The 19,374-nt window shown below is 51.7% G+C and overlaps 1 protein-coding gene and 1 long non-coding RNA gene across 2 annotated transcripts in view; one reads left to right on the top strand and one right to left on the bottom strand.

The window, feature by feature from the left end:
* Window positions 1-421: 421 nt before the first annotated feature.
* On the bottom strand, window positions 422-18,674 carry LOC118161648. The gene is made up of 3 exons (XR_004748117.1): window positions 18,230-18,674; window positions 5,089-5,096; window positions 422-433 (listed from the first exon to the last, which is right to left on the bottom strand). It is a non-coding gene; the product is annotated as an uncharacterized LOC118161648 (long non-coding RNA).
* The window catches only part of SLC45A4 (solute carrier family 45 member 4), a 70,853-nt gene continuing 67,150 nt past the window's right edge, over window positions 15,672-19,374 (top strand). Inside the window, exon 1 of the mRNA XM_035317203.1 lies at window positions 15,672-16,311. The gene's annotated coding sequence lies outside the window, so the exon portion shown is untranslated. The remainder of the gene's footprint in view (window positions 16,312-19,374) is intronic.

Here is a 19,374-nt window from a genome sequence, read left to right as displayed (position 1 = left end):
CTCTGGATGTAAGATCTCAAAATGGGTGAGCCAAACACTATATATATGTGTGTTCTGCATAGCTCACGTGGTTCTATCCTCTCTCGGCTCCAAAATGAAAATAACCTGCTGTGCCTGGGCCTCTCTCTCCAGAATTTAAAAAGTCACAGAGGAAAAGATATTCATATCGGTTCAGTGATCCAGCAGAGCCAAGAAACAGTTGTGCTGTCATAAGTGAGAAGAAAAGCAAAACGTGATGGAGGCTCAAAAGCAAAGGAACAAGGATGGGAATTTCTTAGGCCAGTTTCACCACAAAAACCAGCATCTCGTTAAATGGTACCCTGTTGCTCCTCCTCTTCCCAAGGTCTCCTCCAACCTGAATGATCCTGGGACTGCAGAATCCCACAACAAAGCCCAGGTGTGCCCGTATGAACGTTGTGCCCACTGGCACAGCCTCATGGCAGGAAGGCTGCTCTGAGGAGCAGGGGGGTTCTTGCTTCCAGGATAAGGGCATATGTGTGTCCTTTGCTCCCATTTTCTCTATGCCAGGGGTCCTGGAGGGCTCTGTCCTGCCTGCCAAGCCCAGGTTGGCCTGGGCAGACCTGGTGCTGAGGCAGAGTGGCCAGGGCACAGCACCACCTTGATCCAACCACGCAGCAGAGCCAGAGCGTTATCTTTGGTCCCTCTCCAGCAGGTCGCTGACCTTCCCGCTTCTGAACAGGCCTTTTGACAAGAAAACACACGATCAGTATTTCATCCAGGCCCTCCCTTCAAAGCAGGACAATTCCCTATGCCCAGCAGGGCAGACAGCCCCATCTTTCCACAGCACTGTGAGCTGGGTGCGAGGCACACAACACAAAGCTCCCGCCTGTTCGTATCGGCGATGCTTGCTAGATGGAGCCCACGATTTCCTCCTCCTGGCTCCGGGCCACGGAAGGACTCTGTGTTATTCAGCTCCCTGTTTAATCATTTACAGGAAGTTGGGATGGGCACTGTGCTGCCAAGACCTTTCTGCTCAGCAAGGTGACACCCCCAGGAGCCCCAGCCCACCTATCACTGCCTCTTCTGCCCCACACCAAGCCAAGCAAGGGACTCATCCCCAACCACAGCAGAGCCTTCCAGGAGGGCTGGGTTATTCGGAGGGGTCCGCATCCAGCCACCTATCTCCAAGGTGACACCCTCTGTGCCTACGTGACCAACACCTAGTTCCTTGCCCTCCCCACCCAAGGAGAAATTAACCCACGGCGAGGCTCCCCGTCACACCCTGGGATCCTGGTTGTTACCTGGTGACCTGCTAACAAACACATTCCCCACACCACAATGTCATGTCCTCTCTGAGCCCCCAGAAGGGTGTCAGTGGGCAACCAGGTCTCTTTGCTGTGTCAGGAGCATCTCTGCACTCCTCATTCCCTGTGCCATGTGCTGGGGGCATTCACGTTCCTGAATGGTCCCCTGCTCTCGTGCTCTTAGGAGAGCTTTCCGGGATGGATAGTGGCTGGCATGATAAAACGCAGTGGTAACCCTGTGATGTGGTGGAGAGCTGCCACAGCATTAATTCACTGGTGTTTTGCACTGAGGAGCACCTCCCGTGGTGACGCAGCTCGGGGAGCTCTGCGCGTGATGCTCACCGAATGCCGCGCTCACGGCCCCGGAGCCCCGAGCACTCTAAAGGCTGTAGGAATGAGGGCATCAGTAAGACATAAACAGGAAGAGTGAGAGAAATCTGTGTGTCACCGCTGGGAGGGCCTTGTTTCCGAAGTAACTGGGTGGATCCTCAAGCCTCTGGGAAGGACACCAAGAGGTGACCTCCTCCTTCCCTCCGCCCCAAGGCAAGAGCAAGTGTGCCTGAACCAGTCCTGAGTGCTCTCAGCTTAACCTGCCCCTGAAATATCACAGGACACAACATTTGCTGTCCCCAGCTCTGCCAAAGCTCTGCCTCGGTTTCTCCACCTGTAAAAGGAGGAATTTGCAACTGGATCCATTGCTGGGTTATCAGAGAGGCAGTGGGGAGGGGAACCTCCAGCTGATGCTCGATGATTTGCAGCTATTTGATGAAAAGCAAGAAATACGCATGGAAAATTGCGTACTTAGGGGTGTTGACACCTGCTGATGTGGGTGTGACACAGCTACAAAGTGCTCTGAGTCTCATGATGGTCCAGGTGTGCACACACGTGCTTGTTTGGTTCTTCTTGTGCTCCTCCAAGCACAAAGGGAGCATTTGCCTTGCTGAGCAGTTCCCAGTGCAGGGACCGTGGCCAGATTTCCAAGGGACACCATGTACCTCCTTTTAACTGCAGTTTGAAAGAAGCTTTTTTATTTTTATTATTATTGTTGCAGTTGTTATTCTATTGGGCTTGGAAAATAGTGTGAATCACAGTGCTAGACTTCCTAAAAAAAAAGTCAACATTTGGTTGATCGGGCCAGCATACTATTTCAGCAAGGAGAGCGGCAAGAATATTACTATTTTTGTCCAACGCTGCATATATCTGGAGCCTGTGTGAGCACTGGATTGCAAATACAGCCAAACATGTGTTTTAAAAAGGGAAGTATTTTTATAGCTTTAATTGCAACGCCCTCAATCTTTGAACCCTACTCTTTGCAGGACATCGTGGGCTTCCAAAGCTGCGTAATGTGGGTCCAGGTCATGACCGATTCAACGCTTTGCCTGAATTGGTAAGTCTCAATCCTGTGCACAATCATGCCATCAGCTTGAGCTTGAATATTCATGTTGCACCAGACAGGCTCTGTGTGCAGCAGACATCCCAGAGAGCCTCGCAGCTGTCTACCAGCCTGCTGCAGAGACACTGCAGGGTCTGCCCAGGATCTATAGGTTCTCAGCGTGATTCTCCACCACCCCATATTAAACACAAGGACTTATTCCTGAGAAGAGAGACAGACAGGGACTTCTCAAATTTGGACAATAGCTCCGGCTCCTGCAGAGCAGCAGGTCAAACTTACTTAGCTGAAGTTGGTTCAATGCCCCATATGTTATTGTGTTCCCAATTTAGCTCTGAAGTCACTGCTCCAGTCACTACTTAGAACACTAAACCTGTGTCATTAAATCATCTCAGAGCCCTCTGGGGAACAGTTAAGACTCAGGATGGCCTCTTGGTATTACTGTGCAATTTAGCTGTGTTCAAATCCTGTTAGCTGAGAAATATGATGAAAATGTATCCAGGAGACCAGTGCTCAGCAATACATCTTCTATTCTTGACAGATGCACAAGCCCAACTTTCCACTGATAGTAATTGCTGAAGACTTGGACCTCATGGTTTATCCAAGGCTCTTAAAAGCTTGATATTTGCTGTTCTTCCGGCATGGAAATGTGAAGCTTAAATATAAAACCTGCCTCAAAAAGTTGTGTGCCATCCAGCCGGCCAGCAGGTTTCTTACAGATGATAGTGCACTGATCCTGGCATAATCCAATGTTTCATAAATGTCTTAAAAGATTAACGCATCATTTTCTGCTCAAATGACAGAGGAGAATCACATCTCTGCAGAGTAAACACTGGCACCGGTCTTGCATAAGAGCCAGCAATTTCTCTAGAATTCTCCTCTGCACTTCCTTACAAGGGCAATTACATAATCAGAAACCTGCATCTATCAAAAGCAATCCTTTTCATTAAACAAGATGCTCTGGTAAATGCACAAGTGCACACTGAATGAGAAGGAAGGGAAAGTATCCGGACTGCATCGCCTGGCTGGCTTGCAGAGATGATTTTAACCTTTGAACGACTCATCCCTGCCTATTTTCTTTTGTTTATTATCCATCTCCAGCGCTAGGAGAGTGAGTCTGGTTGCACCAAGACCCCCTGAGTCCCCATCTTGCGAGGCTCAGTGCTTACAGTCTTGCACATGCCCCATCCTTTTCTGTAAATACAAGGCTTGTACCTGCAAAGGAGGAAGGGGCAGAGCAAGACTCAGTGACTAAAAGACCTGTGGGTGCAGAACAGCCAAAGAAACCTCCCTTGTTCCTTGCTGAACCTTTGAAGAACTAAAGATTTTCTACAGTTTCACTACACACTGTCCTGCTCAGCCGAGCTCCCTTAGGGACATGTCGTGCCTCTCTCTCTGCCAGAGTCCCTTAGTTTCTAGTTTCTCCTAAGTCTCCAGATGCATAAATTAGGGCAATTAGTGCTTAAATCTTAAGGTCAGTGCAGACAGAAATGGGTGTCTGCACTTCACCTTTTCATCTAGACCCCATACCATCTGTGGGGAGACACCGCCTAGGATGAGATGTCCCAGTCCTTCCTGTTTCTCTTGACTTTGATGGGTGAATCTGCCACAACCTGCCACAGCCCTGTCACTTCTCTGCATTTGTTCTGCAAATAGACACAGCAATGGACACCATTAGCGCAATCTCCAGATACAGATAGCAGATGTCTCAGGACAAATGTCATTTAGAGCCATATACTTGTCCTGAAGGACCATATCCAGGTATAAAACCATCAGATAGGTTAATTAGCCTGCTAAAAGTTCTCTGCTGTGCTGGTAACAAGAGCTCTAGGGAAAGCCTGGATCTAACACAGCTTTCTGCCTTACAGAAAGCTGTGCCCTCACTGGATTCCCCCCTTGAGCTGATGGCATGGGCTAGAACTATTCTTGGGGAAGATAATGCCAAATTTCTCAGGAGCCCCAAGGACGCCCATCTGGGTTTGGGAAGGGCTTCACATCTCAGTTCTTACTGCCTCATCGTGGTGCACCTGGATGGAGAAAATAATGGACAAAAGGACTCAGAGAATCATAGGATGGCTTGGGTTGGAAGGGACCTTAAAGATCATTTTGCTCCAACCTCCCTCCATGGGCAGGGATGCCACCCATGAGATCAGGTTGGCCAAGGCCCCATCCAGCCTGGCCTTGAACACCTCCAGGGACACCCACAGCTTCGCTGGGCAACCTGTGCCAGGACCTCACCACCCTCTGAGTGAAGAATTTCCTCCTAACCTCTAATATAAATCTATCCTCTTTTAGTTTAAGACCACTTCTCCTTGTCCTATCATTATCTACCCAATAAAAAAAAATCCCTCTCCATCCTTTTAATAAGCCCCCTTTAGGTACTGAAAGGCTGCAGTGAGGTTTCCCCGAAGCCTTATCTTCTGTAGGCCAAACTTCCCCAGCTCCCTCAGTCTGTCTCCACAGGAGAGGTGCTCCAGCCCTCTGCTCAACTTTGTGGCCCTCCTCTGGAGCTGTTCTAACAGATCCATGACTTTCTTGTGCTGGGGACCCCAGATCTGGATGCAGAACTCCAGGTGGGGCCTCACAAGGGCAGAGCAGAGGGGGACAATCACCTCCCTCCCCTGCTGCCCACCCCTCTGGTGACACAGTTGGTCTTTTGGGCTGCAAGCTCACACTGCTGGCTCATGTCAAGCCTTTCATCTAAAAAAAAACCCAAGTCCTTCTCCACAGGGTTGCTCTCCATTAGTTCTTCTCCCAGACTGTACTCCAGGACTGGATTTACCACACGCAGCCTCCCCTAAGGCAGCCGAGTGAGGGATGTAATTCACTGAAGTGCCTTCTCTCAGCAGGAGAGACCTTCCTGACTGCTGCTAACGAAATTGCAGGAAACAATATTTTCCTGCTCAGCCCTGGCAAGCGAACAGCACAGAAGGGACGTTTTTGGCAGAGTCCCTCTGAGAGAGCAAAAGATAACACGATGACTGGGTGAAGGCAAGTGGGAAGCAAAGAGAAGGAGGCCATGACAGCAAGGTCAGTCTGAGACAGCCCCGGGCAGTGTTGGGGGCTGGAACAGGAAGGGAGGCAAGCACGAGGAGGAGGAGGAGGGAGGAAGAAATGGGAGAGGGGCAGAGAAGCAGAAGGTGGGATCCTCAGGGAGTGCCTGCCTGAGGCAGAACTGGAGGTCCTGATGCCACAGCTGGACCTGCCAATGTCTGTGGGCTTCCTATGGGGACTGTCTCCCATAACGAGCAACGGTATGAAACCAGATGGATTTCATTCAGACCTTTATTTCTGAAAATATCCCACGTTATGTTCAGGCTGATCCAGTAGTGATCTGAAAATTCTGTGTTTGCCTTCACTGCCATTTATTGGCTTGCATTCAGGCCCCTTAAGTTTCAAGGCTAAAAGGATGTAATATCCCACCACCACCGCCCACCCACGCTCAATTCATCCAGTAAATAAATTTCTGCCTCTGAAACTGCACCTGCTTCTCATGGGCAGCAAAAGGAGTTGGTATAAGCAGCATGGAGACACATACCAAGGAGGATACTGCTGTGGTCCACCCTCCCCTCACCCAGGCATGAAGCCACTCTCCTGCACTGGCAGTTTCGGTGCTATAGCAGTTCATCCTGTCCAGAGCTTCCAGAGTAGGGAACTACAAGCCCAGGAAGCTTTGGCAGAGGATCTGGCAAACTCTTCAAATCATCCACTGCAGTGGACAAGCTGTCCTTGGAGAAGTGCAACTATGAAGCCTATTTTTTTAGAAATGGGAGGTTTTTAAAGGATGGGTTAGGAGATTTTTAGAGACTTCTCTGAGGAGAATGTAGTGCAATCATAGCACTGTATTTCCAGTATTGGAGACACCAAAAGAGACCTTTCCTCCATCCAGTAACTGGTATTTGCAAAATTGGCAGGAGTTTTGATACCTAAGGTCTTCAGCCCTTCGTCTGACCTGGCTGAAACAGGTGAAGGATTCAAAGGCCTGAATGACCAAAGGGGGAAAAACACATAAGAGAAAGCAAAACAGTATCTCCAGCAAACTGAAATCAACGTTCTTAGCTATTGCCTGTGACATGCTTTAGGTATTTCTGGATCTGACCGTGAAGAGTTCTCAAAAGGCAACTCAGTCATTTCAGTTTAAAGTTCGTATTTTCAGGAAAAGCTGGGCACACCCTGAGAGGAGGAGAGCAAACACCAGGCAATTGTCTGAGGAATTTTTTGACATACGTTCACACAGGCAGTTGTGTAGTCAATAGACTCATCGAAAGTGTGTTTCAAAGCCAGGCATGAGATTGGTGGGATAAAACAAAGATTTTATTGGAAAGCATTAGCGCTGGAACTAAAAGCCTGTTGTGGTCTGCCCCTGGGATCTCTGCAGCTTATCTCCCCAACAAGAGAGAGCATCATGAAAACAGCGGCAGGGTTAAAGAGCAGAGCTCAAAGAAGAGAAAGGTTGGGAAGCAGCTTGGAGGAACAACCTGTTCTAGGAAGCCACTTCCAAATACTCTAGGATGGGAGTTAAAATGGTAACGAGGCTCTTAAGATCAATGAGTCTTTGCAAATGATCCCCTGCGACTGAGTTTCTGTGAGCCAGAGGAAGGTAGCACATGGGTTACGGTGGGAAACAGGCACCTCTGCATCCTTCTGAGGCTCAGCAGGGTGAGCATCATGCTAAGATGGTAGAAATGTCAGAGCCTGCACCAGGCAGAAGAAAAAAATCAAGGAAAACTGCTGATGTTGCTGCCAAGGGGATTGAAAAGCTGAACTGCCTTAGAGCAGGTCACTTCCAGAGCACTTGAAAACTGCCTTCAAATTATCCGGTCAAATGAGCGTTAGATAAGCAGAGGCTCTTTTGGGGCCTTCAGGGGAATTCAGACAAGAGGGTTATTCAACAGCTGGGTGATTACGAAAACTTTCTGAGGCAGGTGGGGGATAAATCATTGCTGCCAACCCAAGACTCAGCTGGGAGGGTGGCTGAGGAAAGCTGTGGGGCTGATCTGGGGCAGGCTCCTTCCTGACCAGCTATCAGATCCCCAAGCTCTTTGAGGAAGCTGATTGCAAAAAGAGTTGTTGTGGTTTTTTTTTTTTTCTTGGGTTCTTTTTCAGCCAGGTTTCCTATGTGGCTAGGAAATCCCCTTATGCAGTCACTGTGCCTGTCTGTTCCTCCCCTCCTGCTCAACTGTTTTCACCCCACCAGCAACAACCCGGGGCCCACAGAAGCACAAGGAGAGGTTGTCCTGCATGTGCTGTGAAAACGGGTGGGCAAATACAGCGAGGTGTTTGGGATCTAAGGGCTTGAGCAAAGTGTCACGGGGTCACAGTCCTTCTGTCCCTTCCCTAATACAGAGGACCAGTCTGTAGAAAAGCTGGAGGATGCTCACCCTCAAACAAGCATCGGGTTTTGGAAATGGATGGAGGATAATCCCATTTGGGGACCATCTCAGCCCACCAGCAGCCAGGGCTAAGCCTGCTCAGAGACACACTGAGGTTGTGCCCAGCGAAGGGACCTGAAGAACGCCACGTCTGTGGTCTGGCAGAGGACTATCAGAGGAGATGGTGATGAAGACAGCTGGCAGACAGGAGTCTGGCTTCCGCCAGTGAGTCACTGCAGAGCTGGGCAAGCTGCACGTCCTCTTGTGCCTCTGGTGCTGGCAAAAAAAAAAAAAAAAAAAAAAATAGGATACAGATCTGTCTCCATGTTGGGCTCTGAAATTCTCCAAAGGAGGCAGAGGAAGGAGGCAGGGTATGTGTGCTAGCCATCACCTTTTGATCCCTAAAAATGGAAAGTGTTTGGTTTGTCCTGCAGCCAGCAGCTAGCAGTGCCACGTTAATCAGCTGATGATGAGTCAAAGTCTATCAGCAAGGTTAATGAAGGACATAGGAGTCACTGTTTCCCCTTCTCTTCCCTCTCCCCTCCTTGTCATAACAAAGATCTCCTTTCCTTCTCTTCCCTACAGAATAAGTTAGGTCTGCCCATCTCCATATCAGTCTTCTGCTCTTAGAAGGATCATCAGAGTTAGATCAGGACCCTGCTGGGTGAATTTTGTGTATCACCAGGGATGGAGATAGCACAGGGGTGTTTTGTGTGGCTGCACCAGAAGGAGGAAATGGCAGGGGAAGGGCTACACAAACGGCATGTGCTGATGGCACCTAGGGGAGCAAGGCAGCAAGGTCCCACATCTACGTGCACTCTCTCAGGACAGCTGGGCTGGGAGACTGAGCAGTGAGTAAATCCTGGTGACGCACTGACATGGGACGGGGTGGAGAGACCCATCACTGGCAGCTCCTCAAGGGGACAAAAAAAAAAATGTATATGAAACCAGCAAGCTGTCACCCACCTAGGAGGAAGCCAGGAGACATGAGCAAGTGGCATCTTCTTGTTCTCCACAGGGAATCCTGGACAGGCAGCTTGGACGCCAGTGCCATACTGGTGGGCACACATCTCTTGGTGTTCATGGACATGAAGGTGAGAATGCAATGAGTGACACCAGATTAGTTTGGAGTTAAAATTAAACCACCTTCCCTACTACAATGTCTCACGCTGTGCATTATTACATTGCCACAGCATCATTTCCTACAGCTTCAATTTGTGTTGTCTCATCCTTTCACTGTGCACATAGGAGAAGAGCCTCACTGCCTTTTCTACAGCCTCTCCTGAAACAGTAGAAGACAAGTACATGCCCCTGAGCATTGGCTTTTCCAGGCTGGTCAAACCCATCTGCTTCAGCCTCTTCCCGTATGTCTTGTGCTCTCCACTGGACTTAGACCAGTTTGTTGGTCTCTTTTACTGGGGAACCCAAAACTGTGCTCCACACAGAGGAGGACCATCACTTCCCTCAACCTGCTGGCTCTGCAAGGGACCTGTAAGAGAATATCAACTGCCCTTAAATTCAGCAATTGTTGAATCAGTCATCTCAGAAGACGTAGAATCAGAGAAATGAGCAACAGATGGCTCCTGCTAGCTTGGAGATGAAAGGGTGCTTTTAAATCATTAAGAAAACATGATTTTTTTAAAAAATAATATTCCAAAGCAGGAGCTTAGTTCAGCTTTTAATCACCCCCTCGCCCCTCCAGGCTCCATTGACATGTTATTCCCCCGGCTGATAAAGCTCCTCGTAGACCAGAAGCGAGAGCAGGAGGCTGCGAGACAGGACGCCTGGGCTGCCCTGAGGTCTGCCCCCGACCTGCTGTGGGAAACGCGTCTCAGCCCTGCTCCTGATGGGCTGTGCCAGCAGATTTGGAGGCCGAGGGTTTGCCTGCGAGGTGGTTTTATGCAGCGTGCGTCACTGCAGCTGCGGTTTCCACTGCACTTATCGTTACGGCACCGTAACGCTTCCCTGTCTTACAGAAGTGTCAGGAAGATTAGTTGATGTTTGCTCAGTGCTGGACAGATGCGAGGAGAGGGGAAAGGTCCCCTGCCAGCTCTTCCTTCTTGCTGAGCAAATGTCGTTCTCGCTGATGATGTTTTCAAGCCCTGCCAGGATCCCTCTGCTTGCCTTTACCTCCTCCCCTCCGGTGGCCCTTGCAGACCAAGGTCCCAGAGCAGAGCTTCTCCGCCCAGCATGGCAGGAACCTTCTCATGGGAAACATCAGGGCTCTCAAAAAGCCCTTCTCCTTTCTCACCCCTTGCTTTTCTACTGAGTCTGTCCCTCCTGCTTTGTGGCCACACACTGTGTGGGTCTGGTAGGAAGCGCTGGAGGGGCCAAGTAGGACCAAGCCGGTCCCTCCTGCACCCCCATGAATTATTACTCATGGAACAAAGGGAGAAATCCCATTTTATGTGCCCCTGCACTGGCCCTGCTTCTCTCTCTCTTTGCTGACATCGCATTGCAATGGTTTCATCCCCAGGACAGAGAGGCAGGTTAGCTCTGAATCAGCTCTGCAATCCCACAGAGCCCAACGCCTGCAAAAATCTGCGCTGCTCCCAGCAGCATGAGCTGATGCCAAGCCCCAGGATTGGGGCTGTGATGGGGCTCTGAGGCTCTGCTGTGTCTCAGCCCAGAGCAGGAGCACCCCAAGGGCAGAGGGTTGGGAGAGGGATATGAAAGCAGCAGCATTGTTTCGGGAGAGCAACACACCTGGGGAAAAGGCAGGGGAATTAATGCACTTGCTTTCAGCGTAGAAAGGGCATTTGGGTTGATGCCAACCTCATGACAAGCAGAAAAAAAGCAACCCACCAGCAAAAGCCCCCTCAGTGAGGCATTCCTGTAGTCCCAGGGGGAAAATTCATAAAGCCTTTACATGTGTGTTTGTTTTTTAAAAACCCTTATCCTTTAAAATAACCAAAAATAGGACAGCCAGAAGAGGCAGGAATTTCAGCAGCTGAGGAGACCCACACTTTCAAAGCATCCTGAAACCCTTCCCCTGAGATACCTGCTGGGCTGACCATCCATCCAAGAGTCCCTGCTGAGGCTTTTCCCTCTCTTGCTTTTGCCAAGCTTCCCGGCTTCGATGGAGGATGACTGTACGAGATGTTGAAGCAAATTTATGAAGCAGGTCAGGACATCCATCTCTTGTGCACGGAGCCCAGCCTCTGGGTATTGCAACCCGCAGGATCACAAATCCCAGACTTGCTGGGGTGGGAAGGGACCTCTGGGTCCATCTGGTCCAGCCCCTGCTCAAGCAGGGCCACCTCCAGCAGGGTGCCCAGGACCACGTCCTGGTGGCTTTTGAAGGTCTCCAAGGAGGAGACTCCACAACCTCTATGGGCAGCCTGTGCCAGTGCTCAGCCACCCGCAGAGGAACAAAATGCTTTGTGACGTTCGGACATAAACCAAGGCCATTCACCAGGCTCAGCAGCGTAGCCAAGTGGGGCAGTAAATCCGCTTGGAAGAGGAAAAGCATTTTTGCAACGCACCAAGGTGCCCGGCCAGGGTTTGCTAACCACCATGGGAGCAGTTGCCATAGTAGGAGGAAAATCTCTGGGCTGATTAGGATTAAACATTGGCTTCCCACAGACCAAAGGTGGCCCTGCCTGAGCAGGGGCTGGACCAGGTGACCCCAGAGGTCCCTTCCCACCCCAACCAGTCTGTGACCCTGTGATTTTGTAAGCAGAGCTCCCAGTTCTCCAGGTAATGGAGCCATGAGGTTTCTCAGATGACTCTGGCAAGGAGGCCCCATGACCTGCTGCTGTTTCTCAGAGCCGTGGGGCTTAAGGCACATGGGGCGTACAGAGCTAAGCAATCTTCCTTCTTGCAGAACTCAGCACTGACCATCTCCACCAAGCCCACAACGTGCCTTTGAGCAATAATTTTTCTGCTTTGATTTCAGAGATTTCCAGCGATGGGGAACCTTCTGTCCACCAGCTACCCCAGGTTGGCTGCCTGCAGTGGTTCGCAGCCTCCGCTGGTTAAAAACAGGAGGGTTTTGAACATATCCAGCCTCTGCTCCAGCTGGCTGGATGTGGTTGGGTTTTCCCAGCGTGGCTGGAGCCTCGTTCACCCCTTGGCTCCTCTTTGCACTGACCCCATCCAGGTCAGCTGTGGATGCTAACAGCTGGGTATATTTTCATTACAGCTCAGCATCACGTCTCCAGCACACACAATTTCAGTGGTCCTGGTAATGCCAGCACTAACGGCACTGACAGCCTTTGGCATGACCTCAGACGAAGCCCTAACCCCAATTTCCTTCCTGTACATCCCCGTGGCCGTGTCCTCGCTGCTCTGGTTAGCTCACGCTGTTTTCTGCTTTAAGCCAAAACTCCTCCCCGGCGTTTGGTGCTGTCAGAAAAGCCACCTTGCCTTTCAGCTGCCGGTTTCGTGGGCGTCCAAGGTAGGGCAGCTGCTGCCAGGTGGGACACGGCAGGATCCCAAAGCGGTGTGAAAGCCGCAGGGATGAGCCACGCAACGCCTGGGCTATCTCAAGAGGAGCGAGAGAAGGAAAGCTAGCGTGTGAGATCTGACAGGCTCATAACAAACCCAGCTGGCTGGCACACACACCGAGCCCAAAACACCCCAGGCCACCCCCCTCCCACCCTCCTGATACCATCACACCCCTCCGCGTTTAATTAAAAAAGGATTAAAGCCGGCTGCAAGGACGTGGGCGACGGCTGAGGTCAGGGGGTGCCTTGCGAACAGGCGCCAAGCCCCGCAGCTGGTGCTGGGCCACTGGGCTGCCTGCTGGCAACGCCGACTTCTCCAAAACCTGGGAAGGTCTCAGCAGAGAGCCAGGCACCGCATCCGGGCTGCTTTTTTCTTACAGAACCACTCCAGGAGGAAAGCTGCAGGGAAAGGGTAGGATTAGTGCTGCAGAAACCCACGGGGGATGCTCACACTGCTGGTAAGGGTGAGCAGGATGGGGGCACATCTCTGCTGGCTCTTCCTGAGGCTCATGTTTGGCTGTGTGTCCTTCCACAGCTAATGTCCTACCCCCAGGAGCCCCGTGCAACCATCACAGCCCCGTCAGTGAGGTTCAGCTCAGGCAAGCAGCTCTGTCACACCACAGGGCCACTCCAGCCCGCTCCCCACTTCCCAAAGTGGGATTGTTTCACCAGGCAGAGCTCAGAGGTTTTTTTCCAGCCAAGCAGACACCAGTCCTTCCCAGATCCAGGCTCATGGAAAGCCCTGGGAATGTGTCCATGGATGGGGCACAGTGCCAAGGAGCCCCCATCTCCCCTCGCTGGAGGGGCAATCCCTAACCACGGTGGGAGATGGCTGGAAGTCACCTCCACAGTGGGGTTAACTTGGGTTTGAGGTCTTAATGTCAGTGAGTTTCACCTTCAGGAGAGTAACTTTTTCCCAGGAAGGCAGAGAAAAACTTAGTTAGAATTTTATTAGAATATCCTGGTTTAGAAGGGACCCACAAGGATCATTGAGTGTGACTCCTGGGTCTGCACAGGACAACCAAAAATCAGACTTTGTGTCTGAGAGTGATGGGACGTGGTGTGTGGAGAGATGTCTCGGAATTCATCTGAAAGACAAGAGCGGATCCCTTGTCAGCAGCTTGGTGGCTCGTCCAAGCTGTGACACGGGACCAGGCCCTGCGGGTTGGACAGGCCAGTCCATGGCATTCAAGTGCTCCTGGTTTGAGCTGACCCAGTCACACAACCCCTAAAACATTTCGACTCAGCCCCAAACCCAGATCTTCCGCGGTGGCTTGGCCATAACAAGCCTGAAGAACCCAGCAGAGTTCCTGGTGGCCTTTTAAGCTCTTCCTATTAGGATTTAATAGAATCATAGAATTGTTAGGGTTGGAGAACCTCTCCAAGATCATCTGGTCCAACCATCCCCCTACCACCAATTTCACCCACTGAACCATGTCCCTAAGCACCACGTCCAACCTTTCCTTGAACACCCCCAGGGACGGTGACTCCACCACCTCCCTGGGCAACCCGTCCCAGTGCCTGACTGCTCTTGCTGAGAAGAAATGTCTCCTCATTTCCAGCCTGAACCTCCCCTGGTGCAACTTGAAGCCATTCCCTCTCTATAGGTAGCTGTAGAGAGCAATAAGGTCTCCCCTGAGCCTCCTCTTCTCCAGACCAAACACCCCCAGTTCCCTCAGCCGCTCCTCACAGGACTTGTGCTCCAGGCCTTTCACCAGCTTCGTAGCCCTGCTCTGGACATGCTCCAGGGCCTCGATGTCCTTCTTGTAGTGAGGGGCCCAAAGCTGAACACAAGGTGCAGCCTTGAGTACAGGGGGACGATCACCTCCCTGTTCCTACTGGCTGTACCATTCCTGATACCAGCCAGGATGCTGGTGGCCTTCTTGGCCACCTGGGCACACTGCTGGCTCTTGTTCAGGTGAGTATTGATCAGCAGATCCTTTTCCCCTGCACAGCTTTCCAGCCACTCTTCCCCTTCCCACCTGTGGAGAACTCTACTCAGGCTCAGGCTCTCTTTTAGATCCTTTAAAAGCCCCCAGTCCCAGCAGCCTCATTAATTGCTGCCGTCCCCATGGTGCTGTCACCCAGCCTTGGAAAGAGCTCTGCCTCCCTCCACACCTCACACTTGCCAGAGCCCAGCTGAGTCACCCGCTCCGCCTCGGGCAACCCACGCAGCCACCGATGATTGAATTACCTAACGATTAAGCAGGGCCTTAAATCTGTGCAGCACTTAACGTGTATTGACTAATTAACCCCAGCACCTATCTGAGGTAGGTTAGGTTCAGTCTTGCAGGCGAACATGCCCACGGCTGCCTCATGGGTTGAAGGCAGAGCCACCATTTTGGCCCCGTGGGCCCTATAGGGCTCACTGGGACCTCAAAGGGTCGCAGGGCCCATAAGACCATGTCCCTAGCCTAGGGTTCTTGTGAAACCTGGCCTTGTCTGGGCTTTTTCCCACATTTTCTGTCTTCTCAGAGAAGGCAGGGTTCAGATTCACCAAGCTATGGGCACCCCACATGCATCCAGATGCCTGAGGGGTCCCACTGGCTGTGCCTGGTTCCCAACCCCACAAGACTTGGGGCCTGATCCTGAGTGAACCATTTACCTTTTTCCTCCAATGCATACATTTTTCACCCAGACAAGAATAAAAGAAAATGCCCTGCAGGTTCCCAACCATCAGCTAAGGCCAACATTAAGCCTGCCTTGGTCCTCCTGCAGTGATGAGTACAGGATCCCCCAGCACAAGGACGGACACCCCAGCTGTAGGCAACCCCATTTGACTTCCTGACACCAAAAGGTTCAGCTCCTGCTCCAGCCATGTGGTACCCATAACAGCAAGGAAGGGGCTTGAGCCAAAAACCCTCAGCGTGCAGGTTGCAAAGGTATCTCCACATCTTGCAGGGGACAAGGGACACCCTTCCCTTGTCCTCAGTCTCACGCTGCTGAGGACAGGGCTCTTGTCTGCCCTGCGGGTACACCATTTCCTTGCTTTTTTAATAAGGAGAAGAGAAACTTCCACCCTCACCATGAAATCCACCCCAGAAAACCCAAAGTCCTAAAGCAGAGGAACTTGTAGACTAACACTTTACCTCTGGGTCATAAACCATCACATACATTAGGAGGATTTTTTATTTTTTTATTTTTTCTCTTTCCTGAATATGTGCTGATCTCATTCATCTGGGGAAAAGCACGGCGTGTTCTCAGCCAGGCTCTACCTGGCAAGCTGCACCACGCTGTGACAGAGGGAGCGAACTTCTGAGCAAGCTCTGCAGTGGCTGCTGCCGGGCTTCTTGTGGTTTCCTTCTGGAGTGAGAGCTTGGCTTCTTCACCTGGCCTTCTGGAGAGAGATGAAGGGTAAGTCAGCAAATCAGCTCCACGCACTGCGAGCATCCTCTGCTTTCAGCCATCGCACAGATTAGCTCGGGTTGGGATTTGCCGCTAGCTGGGCGAGAAAACGTCTGCAGGCTTCCCCCCCACCTCCCGGGGAGCAAGCAAATGCTTTAAACATGCTGCATGCAGGCAGGGAAATCAACGGGGAACGCTCCTGATGCTATTTTAAACAGAAAACCGCTAGCTAGCGACGCTGAATCCAGCAGGGCTGCAGAAAGCCAGGAGCAGCAAGCAGCAGAGGCACCGGCTTCCTGCCCGTGCAGCAGGGAAGCGTTTGCACCGACGCGTGGGCTGCTCGGAGGGTCTGCTTCGTTGGTGTGTCTCCTCCCGACGCCGCCGTGGCATTGACATGTCGGCTTCTAGATGCCTCGGCGTCCCGCGGGCAGCTCCGGGGTTAAAAATGATCCGCAGCTAAGCCGTCCAAAGGGATCCTCGCTGCCGCCCATGTGAGTGCCAGTGGAAGTTTGCATGCGTGGCTCCAAAGGGGGGATGCAGCTCTCGGCCGGGTGACTGATGAAAAACGCCGTGGTTTGCCCCTGGAGAGAATGGGGAAAAAGGGCACGCGGCGGGCTCGCTGCATCCGCTGGGTGCTGCTGAAGGCAGCGCGTGAGATTAAAGGTGGCATCTGAGAGCAAAGATAGCACAGCAGCTCCCAGGCTAAAAATAAACGGTATTTTAGAGCTAGCTGCTGCAGGAAACGTCCCCTCGGTAAAGCACTTGGAAGGAGAAGAGCAATTATGTGGCTGCCGCTGCAGGTCTTCTCGTGGGGTTAATTTGGGGTGAGGATTTTTGCTGGCGGTTAAATGATGCAGCCTGGGAGGCTGGTTAAAGATGCAGAATTACCAGACCGGGCTGCTGTTCGGAAATGGCACAATCATCTCAAGGCAGGGGAGCACAGGTCGGTTTGATCTCATCCTAGAAAAAAAAATACATGCTTTTTAAAGATAAGGCCCATTTTGCAAAGCCCAGATGCCACAGTGATGGGCACGACCGAGAGCAGCTCTTTGGCCAGGCCTTTGCAGAAATGCAGCTTGTGCAAGCAAAACTGCTGCCGGAGGAAAAAGCTCAGTCGCTGGGGAGCTTCTTGTGCGTGAGTGCATGTCTGCACTTGGGGGGAGGAGGTGAGAAATGCTCCCCGTCCCCCCCAGCTTACTCTGCAGCCAGTCGAGCACGATGGTTTTGCTGTGGCTGTGATGCCGGGTCCGATGCAGGGCCTTGCTTTTAGCAGGAGAAACCCACCTGGGTTTAACGTGATGGTTATTTCTGGGGCTTTCGGTGCTTACAGCTTTGGGAATTTCATAGCTACAACCTGAGTTTGTTTCTGAAAAGCTGGTGTCGGGGGCCCGTTGCTGCTACTGATGGATTAGGATTGATTCCCCTGATGGAGGGATTGATCCTGTGTGGTCATTACGTGCTCCAGCCACGGGTCCAATCTCCTCTCTGCCTTCTCTGGTTCACATCCCTGTTCCCTATTTTGGGGGATGAAAGTTGGGGAAATGAGGCCTCCAGAATGAGTTTTTTGGTCTGACCTCCGGGGAGCAGGGGGTAGAAGCAAACTGCAGCGGTTCCCAGGGGACGTGGCACGGAAACGAGCCCGAGAGCAGGGAGCTAGTGCCATGGGCAGAGATGAGCAAGAGGGAGGTGGGAAGGATGGGGCAGAGGCACAGCCCCTTGGGTGGCATTTGGGGTCCTCCCTCTCTGAGGATGGAGGGGACATGGGGAGGGATGGGCACGCACACATTTTGTGCTTTTGCACAGAAAAGGGACCTTCGCTCCTTCCCCTCTTCTCCATTAAATTTCGCATGGCAACCCCTGCTGCAGCTTTCCTTACAGAGGGGAGAGCACAGCAGCTGTGAAGACTGGTGTCTAAGAGCAGCAGGCAAGGAGCTTAAAGCTCAAGCTTCATCCTGCAGACCTTCAATCCACCCTAAAATCCTCACGGCTGCTTCAGGACAGATCATCACCAAATTATTCAGCTGTGTGCAGGCCCTTCCTCCACAGAAGTAGCAGCCTGTCCTGGATTGCTACTTCATTGCCTTTCACTACATAGTTATTTTTTGCACTAAATTTACGGTCTGTATTTTTTTATTTAACGCAGCTGAGGACAAAGAGTCCTCTGTACTGAGGAACCATCTTAAAATGTGTCTATTAAACCTCGCCCTGTGAAACCGTAGGGGTTGAGTGCTGCGGGTGCTTGTAGCGATGGCCCCGATGTTTCTCATCCTTAAGATTACAGGAACTGAGCTCAGAACAATGCTGTCATTGTCAGAAACGCTGGAGGGAGGGAGGAAGGACGGCAAGATTGGCACACAAGGGAAGGCCTGCAGCTCTCTGACTTGCAGGAGACCTTCCTGGTGTCTTCACATGGAGAGGTTGTGGGGTCTTCTCCTTGGAGACCTTCAAAAGTCACCAGGACATGCGCCTGGGCACCCTGCTAGAGGTGGCCCTGCTTGAGCAGGGGCTGGACCAGAAGGCCCCAGAGGTCCCTTCCCACCCCAACCACTCTGGGACTCTGTGATTAATGAGCTGGATGACCAGGAAAATCTTCATCCACCCCTGAAGCACAGCCACTGCTTTGCTTGGCAGGGATTGGCAACCCACGCATACTCTGCTGCGGAATTGGGCGTAGCGTGTTAGCCCTGCCATCCACCCACCTTCCCACTGTGATTTATTCCGGGTGCTGAAAGTGACCAAGCACCACAAACAAACTCCTCCTGGATGAGCAGCTTTCCTGGACCGATACCCACAGAGTGCCTCTGCCTGCCCTGAAGCCATTCGCAGGCTGCTCTGAGATGGATCCAGACCCTCCAGGGACCAAGGTGAGGGCAAACATTTCCAACATCCCAGAGCAATAGGAATTAGAACACACACACAACAAACACCTTGCTAGCAGCTGCAAGCATGCACGAAAACACTGACCTGAACAGCAGCCAAATCGTGTTTTTTTATGAGAGTGCCCGGTTCTTGAGCAACTTTTCCAGTACGTCCCACGCAAAGAGGTTTTCCTTGAACGCCACATGGCAGCAGTTACCACCTCGTGCCAGGTTGTTTTCTTTTCTAATTGTGTAAGGGCTGGGAGGGCTCTCATGTATCACTTAGTGTCTCTGTCCTGGCTGAGACACCCTGAGTGAGGCATCCTCGGGGTGCTCGGGGACCGAAATCCAGTCAGGTTTCCCTGCCCCTGCGTGATGTGCATAGTTCTGCTGAAGTCACAGGATCCCAGACTGGTTGAGGTGGGAAGGGACCTCTGGGCCCACCTGGTCCAACCCCTCCCTGCTCAAGCAGGGCCATCTAGAAGAGGTTGCCCATCAAGGCAAGCTGAGACAAGATCCCAGCTTTCCACAAAAGCCTCAGGCTTTCATTTTGGCATGTACATGCGGGTCTATTAAGGTATCATCCTTCCTCTTCTCGTCACGGGAACAGCCTTCCCGGGACAGGCACATTGACTCTTCCAGGTTCACATGCACTGAAGAAACAGTGTTGAGGCTCAAGCTCCCTCAACACTAGCA

Source organism: Oxyura jamaicensis, chromosome 2, assembly GCF_011077185.1.
Source record: "Oxyura jamaicensis isolate SHBP4307 breed ruddy duck chromosome 2, BPBGC_Ojam_1.0, whole genome shotgun sequence".
Classification (NCBI taxonomy): Eukaryota; Metazoa; Chordata; class Aves; order Anseriformes; family Anatidae; genus Oxyura; species Oxyura jamaicensis.
The sequence above is the reverse complement of the archived record's forward strand: the minus strand, read 5'-3'. Positions and strand labels throughout refer to the sequence as shown.